At 40.7% G+C, this 7,602-nt stretch overlaps 1 pseudogene; it reads right to left on the bottom strand.

Annotated features, from left to right (window-relative positions):
• Positions 1-206: 206 nt before the first annotated feature.
• Positions 207-1,295, bottom strand: LOC100397544 (arginase-2, mitochondrial pseudogene; annotated as a pseudogene).
• Positions 1,296-7,602: the final 6,307 nt, after the last annotated feature.

Here is a 7,602-nt window from a genome sequence, read left to right on the forward strand (position 1 = left end):
TGACTTCTTTAAATTTACATAGTACTGTAGCATATTAATACCCTGTGAACTGCCAAAAATCCAAGTACATTTATAGTAGTATGGGTCTCCAAAATAGAGGGGAAACTTTACAAGTGTGAGAATATGCAGATATTTTCATTAAGGCAGTATTGACCAACCATTTAGTATCTGTCCCTCAAATGCCTCATAATTCTGGAATGCCCGTTGTGAAATATGTCAGTGAACAATATCTCCTAAATTCTCACATGTGCTTGATTTTCCGATTGATCTGGTGAACTGGGAGTAGGAAGTTGGTCATAGACATTGTGCCCTTTTTCCCTTGTCTGACCAAAACTTGAAGCAATCACATCCACTGCCAGGTTAGCTGTACTCTTTGCCTCTTCCTCTGAGGTGGCCAACTGAGGTTTGACTTCAACGATATCCAGGGCCGACAACAACCCTATTGTGTATTTCCTCAGCAATATACATGCCTTCTCGATAAGTTAGTCCTCCTACAACAGGAGTTCCTGTGGCTGGAGCCAATGTAGGGTCAAACGCATCAATATCAAAACTCAGATGGATTGGTCTTTGTCTCTTGCCAATCAGCAGATCAAATGTTTGTTCCATGACCTTTTGGATACCAAGCCGATCAATATCTCTCATGGAAAATTACTGGATATCATAGTTATTTAAAATAAAATGTTCAGGAGGGTCCACATCTCTTAGAGCAATATACGCAATACTTGGGGAAGATATACAAGGTTTGATCCAAGAAAATCCTTGGAGTTGTGGTATCTTGTCCTGTAGTTCTCTCAGGAGAGATGAAACTGGCTTTCCATGGAGATTTCCTGATGAAGTGGTAAGGGGTCTGTTGATGTCAGCATGGGCATCAACCCAGATAATGCAAAGGTCTGGGTAGTGTCGAGCATGGCCACTAATGGTACCGATTGCCAGGCTGTGGTCTCCTCCAATGTGACACAGCTGTAGCCATCTGACACCGCTCTACCAACCACCTCAGCCAGTTCCTGGTTGGCAAGACCCACTGAATGTGGATTCACTATTAGGTTGTTGTAGAGATCATGTTTGGGGACTGGAGTAAAACTCAAATCTCCAAAGTCTTTTAGGTGGCAGCCCAAATTGGAGAGCCTTTTCATCAAGCCAGCTTTTCTTATGGCAGAGGGACCATGCTCCACTCCTTTTCTTTTCTGCCCTTGTGAGAATGGGGCTCCTATGACAGCCATGGAGTGGATGGATTTCTTCAGGATGGAATGCACTCACTTCTGGAGGAGACGCGAGAGACTGACCCTTAGGAACATGATCCGCAGCACTGAGAGTCTCCAAGGCAGAGGCCACTCAGCATGGCTGGAAGCTGAGAATGTACAAGTATTTTCTTATCACGTACAGCACTGCAAGCAATACCTGTGCAGGCCAACTTACTATCACATCCATGATGCCTTCTTTGGGGTAATTTCCTGAAAGTGAATTCTTGGGTGAAACGTTATGTATTTTTTTAAAGTTTTAAATATAAACTGCCAAATTGTCCCCCAGAAAGGGACTTACTAAAACATCAGTATACTGTCCCAAGCATAATACTGGAAAGCTGTGTTGCCAGAACCTTGTCACACCTTCACCAGAGCTACAGAAATAAATGAGGTATTGATACATGCTGCAACATGAACAAACACTGAAGACAGTACACTTGGTGAAAGAGGTTACTCACAAAACGCCATCTGCTGTATGATTTCATTTATATGAAATGTCCAAAATAGTTAAATTTATAGAGACAGTAGATTAGTGGTTACCAGGGGCAGTGCAGGATGGGGGAATAGAAGGTGACTGCTAATGGAAATTGGGTTTCTTTCAGGGGAAACAAACATATTCTAAAATTAGACAGTGGTGAGGTTTGCACAACAAAAGATATTTAATATACCTGTTATTATATTAAACCACTTTTATATTAACAAACCTGTCATAAAAGCACTTTAATGGAAACCTTGACCACTGAAAGGAAAATTAATAGATATAGTAATTTTCTTTAATTAATAGTGATACTGCACTTCTCTTTTTCCATATGTATTGGTCATTTCTATTTCCTTGAGGTACTTGTCATTTCTCTCACTCTTTTAAAGACTGTTCATCCTTTTTTAAAGTGATCTGTGTATGTCCTTATCAAATAGGATAATAATGCATATTTCTGAATATGTGTCTTTCTATATACTAAGGCAAAAAAATTCTTCAAAAAATACTTATAATATTTTAATTCAATATTCTAGGCAATATAAGAGCTTTTGACATCAATAAGAAGTTAGAACAGAGCTTTAATAACTTAATTTAATTCTAGAATACCAATAATTTTGATAATTCTCTGGAGAATGAGAAGCAGAGAATATTGACTTTAGCTAAATTAGTTTCAATGTCATAGGCAGCCGTAGCCTACAGCTGCTGGCATTTGTTCAACTCCTAAATTAAATAAGATGTTAAATGTAGCTCTGAAAGGAATTCAACCTGGCAAGTGCCCTAACAATATATGTTAGTTTGTAACACACTTTGGAGAATTAGAAAATGCAGAAAATAATTGGTGACACTGAACAAATGATGTGTCATTGATTATTTTATGATGCATTGAGATTTAATTTAAAAGTTTAGGGTAAATTAATCAAGGACTAAGATTCATGATTGTTTCTATTGCTGAGTGAAATATTCACCAGGTAGAGTGAAAAACAAAAAAAAAGTAACATTCTTTCAAAATACTATTTTGATATACAGAAATCCAAATTTTATATTATATCTGTTGATTTTACAACTCTGTTGATTGCAAGAAACACCACTAATGCTTGAGGAAAAAAAAATCACCACTTCCACATTAAATATATGCATTTATCACAATTTTAGAATGCTAAACAGTGGTATGTCTTAGTATTGTGGATATGTGGTAAATTGATACCGTTTAATTTCAAGGGAACTGTGAGCATCCAACTACTGGGAGACTTTGGTTCCCTAAACAAACTTTAGATTCTTTATCTCTTAGTGTATAAAAGTTTATTTTTGGCCAGGCGTAGCGGCTCATGCCTGTAATCCCAGCACTTTGGAGGCCAAGGCAGGTAGAGGTCAGTCACGAGATCAGGAGTTCAAGACCAGCCTGACCAACATGGTAAAACCCCGTTTTTTACTAAAAACACAAAATTTAGCTGGGCATAGTGGCACATGCCTGTAATCCCAGCTATTCAGGAGGCTGAAGCAGGGGGGCTGAACCTGGGAGGCAGAGGTCGCAGTGAGTTGAGATTGTGCCACTGCACTCCAGCCTGGGCGACAGAGCAAGACTCTGTCTTCAAAAAAAAAAAAGTTTATTTTTAACTGTGGAGCCCAGAAAATGGTTCATCACATGAAAATATCGGTTATAACTAAGGAAAGAGTGGAACCATGAGGACCAAATTATAATCTATATTGTGACATTTATTAGGAACTTCATTACCTGGCCAAACCAATGCCTCCAAATACAATCCAAGAGCTAACTAAACATAAGTTACTACTGGGCTAAGAGCGCCTGAGAGTAAAGCTGAACAAGATCTTATTCATTGTTTCTGCCCTGAGGAGCTTGATAAAACTGTTTTTCTTTTCGTTTGGGAGGCTGGGGCAGGTTGGAGCAATTAGAGAAGAATGGAAGCGTCTAGGGGGACTTCATTTCTGCTCATTTTGACAGGTGAGAATAGACGTAATCTCTTGATAGCATAATTAAAGTTAGATATTTAATATACAACATGACAACGATAATTATTATATTGTACACTGGAAACCTAAGAGAGTAGATTTGGGTGCTGTTTACACACACACACACACACACACACACACAGTAGCTATGTGAGATGATGGTCATGTGAAGTTGCTTGACTATAGTAAACATTTCACTGTGTGTATCAAAAAATCTTGTTGTATACCTTAAATACATACAATAAAAAATAAAGGAGACTCCAGCAGAGAGACAAACAGTAGGGAGGTTTGGGACTAAACAAAGTGTACAGGGGAGGAAGGAGGCAAGACAGGAAGTAATAGAAAACAGAAGAGCAAATGCTGCAGTTAGGAGAAGCTGGGGAGGGGGCCATGTGTGGACCTCTGGGTCAGAGCAGTTCAGCGATCCCTGATTCACATGAGAGCAGAGCCTCCGCGGCAGTGGGAAAATAGATGATGCATCACAGCATAAACAAACAAGCTTCTCAGAGAATGGGTCACTTGTCAAGAGAGCTGAAAAGCAAGAGCGGGCAGGCTCTGAAGAAAGTCCTGTGAAGAATTCTCTAACGAAGAGAGGCTGCTTCCTGGAAAGCTGTCAGGATTGTATAGAAAGTTTGTAAGTAAGCAAATTTTTCAGGCTCAGCTGAAAACGTGTTCATGTAACACCTCTCATCTAAGGTCCTAGGAATATTTTAGTGACGTTTACATTTGTAGCTTGCTTGCTTTCCGAGATGGGAATAAAACTAAAATGTCCCTGTGATCTGTTTCTTGTCCTGCAATTCCTATAAATTTATTTCCCTGAAGAGAAACATAATCTGGACTCAAGGGTTATATTAACGATAAAGAGAAGGGAATTTTAGACTCCTTGTAATCCCCAATTGCAAAAGATGTTAGGCCATGAAGAGATTGGATAACTTTTAGTTATCAGCACATCTAAGGTGGAGAGATCAACCCTGTGTTTGAGGACTCTGTGAGGTTAGGCCGAAGGTCAGGGAAATTGTGCCCTATACTGCACATTGAATTTCTCAAATGTGGTTTAGAGTTTTCATGCATAATTACTGCATAGTTTTAGATTCTTACAGGACTAAAATAAATATGAAATAAAATGCATGGGTTTCTAAGATCAAAATATGACCCACTCTTTCTGGGAACAGTTTATCCAAGATTTCTTACATTTCCTCTACCTGTTGGTTTCCTTTTTATTTTTCACTCTTCTTGTTACTTCTCAGAAATAAATCTTACAATACAGGAGTTTTAACAAATTTCTTAGGAATTGGGATGTGAAAATCAACAATAGTTAATAATGTGTATGAGTCTGGAAAGATACACACAAAGTGTTTTCTTTTTCTGTCATGATGGAAGAATACATTTGTAACTTTTTTTTTTTTTTTTGAGACTGAGTCTCACTCTGTCACCAGGCCGGAATGTAGTGGCGGATCTCAGCTCGCTGCAACCTCCGCCTCCTGGGTTCAAGTGATTCTTCTGGCTCAGCCTCCAGTGTATCTGGGACTACAGGCGCGTGCCACCACCACACCCATTTGGGTGTAGTGTAGTCCCAGCTAATCTGTAGTCCCAGAGATGGGGTTTCACAGTGTTGGCCAGGCTGGTCTCCATCTCTTGACCTCGTGATCCACCCGCCTCAGCCTCCCAAAGTGCTGGGATTACAGTCATGAGTCACCACGCCCAGCTATTTGTAACATTTTTTATTAACAAAACATCTTTCCTATGAAGAACTTAATCTGGTATTGGAGAAACTTCCCATGTTAAAACACATTCTTGAGGTATCAGGACATCTGAAAACAACAGATGGTGCCAGAACAGTGGGAGTGAGCAGATGGGATAAAGCAGAGGGAGAAGAGGAGTAGGAAAGCACAAACATGAGAAACTCAGCTGGCAGCCAGCGAGCAGAGAGGTCCAAGTGCCTGCTCGCAGGAGTCAATGAGGACACGGAACCTGATGGGATTTCAGAGACAATTCTGTTCAAACCCTGACTTTTTTTTGGTGAGGAAACTGCAGGCCAGAGAGTTAAGAGATTTAACCAAATCACAGAGCTGGCTCTGTGTTTCAGCCTTGAGTCTTCTAATTCCCAGTCCAGCAATTATTCTCATATATCACGCGGGTCTCTGCTGATCTGAACTTGTAACAGGACCCCTTCCCTATTCTAGCATTAGATACCAATCCTAAACTCTACTTTTTTCTTTCTCTGAGACAATTGAGAAGAAACACAAGTCGAGAAAACCTATATATGACAACAATTTCAGATATGGAAGATGGATATTCTATACAGCTTCATCTCCCTCCTGTATTTCTCTTGTGCCTGATGCTTCAGCCCCTCGGCAATCTTTCATTGTTATCTCATTTTGTTTCTTCAGTAGAAGGAAGCTTTGCATTGCGATTCATTCTGTGTACTCTCATTACCTGGGCTTGAATCCTGGGCCCTAGAAATTACGTATGTGACCTTGAATGTGTTACTTAATACCTTTGTGCCTCAATTTCTCCATTTCCAAAACTAAAACAGTACTGACTCCCTGTTGTAGTCAGTCTGGGTTTCTGTAAGAGTACCACATACAGGGTGGTCTATGAATAACGGAAGTTTAATTTTCACAGTTCAGGAGGCTGGAAGTCTGAGATCAGGGTGCCAGTGTGGAGGGCTGTTTTCTGGTATGCAGACTGCCATCAACAGAAAGAGAACAAAAGAGCACTCTAGGGTCTCTTCTATAAGGGCACTAATCCTATTCAGGAGGGCACCACCCTTATAATGTAATTACCTCCCAAGGGCTTCATCTCCTAATACAATTATGCTGGGGGTTAATATTTCAATGTACAAATTTCAGAGGGACATAACATTCAGTACATTGCATTTCTCATGGTGGCTGAGAGGATTCAAAGGTTTTAACTCAAGGAAAATGCTTACAGCAGGGCTGATATTTGCAGTGCTCAAAATGTAGTCATGGTTATTCTTCTTCTTCTTTTTTTTTTTTTTTGAGACGGAGTTTCACTGTTGTTACCCAGACTGGAGTGCACTGGCATGATCTTGGCTCACCACAACCTCTGCCTTCTGGGTTCAAGCAATTCTCTTGCCTCAGCCTCCCGAGTAGCTGGGACTACAGGCGCGCACCACCATGCCCAGCTAATTTTTGTATTTTTTGTAGAGACAGGGTTTCACCCTGTTGACCAGGATGGTCTCGATCTCTTGACCTCGTGATCCACCCGCCTCGGCCTCCCAAAGTACTGGGATTAAAGGCATGAGCCACCGCACCCGGCTGGTTATTATTCTTATTTCAATCAGAACGCTTGAAATACTCTTGCCTCTGCCACGAAAGACCAATTCGCTATTCATATCCCAGTTCTTCTGGAAGTTTCTCCAGACCTCCACAGGATAACTTGAATAACTTCTTTTATGCTCTCTTGAACGTACACTTTTGTCCATAAGAGCTGTTACACGTCTTTATAACAAGTGAGAATGGAGAGTCTACTGAGACTGCCAGAGCAAAACAATAAGGGTAGCAATCAGAGGAACCCTGAAAAGAGCCCACTGAGTATGAAAATGAAAATGCATAACAGAAAAATACAATAAACTTACTATTTAAAACCTAAACTATGGTTGGGTGCGGTGGCTCACACCTGTAATCCCAGCACTTTGGGAGGCTGAAGTGGGCGAATCACGAGGTCAGGAATTCAAGCTAACATGGTGAAACCCTGTCTCTACTAAAAAATACAAAAATTAGCTGGGCATGGTGGCTCTTACCTGTAATCCCAGCTACTTGGGAGGCTGAGGTAGGAGAATTGCTTGAACTGGGACCAGGGAGGCGGAGGTTGCAGTGAGCCGAGATCATGCCACTGCACTCCAGTCTGGGCTACAGAGCAAGACTCCGTTTCAAAAAAAAAAAAAACCCG

The sequence above is a fragment of the Callithrix jacchus genome, chromosome 10 (assembly GCF_049354715.1).
Source record: "Callithrix jacchus isolate 240 chromosome 10, calJac240_pri, whole genome shotgun sequence".
Classification (NCBI taxonomy): Eukaryota; Metazoa; Chordata; class Mammalia; order Primates; family Cebidae; genus Callithrix; species Callithrix jacchus.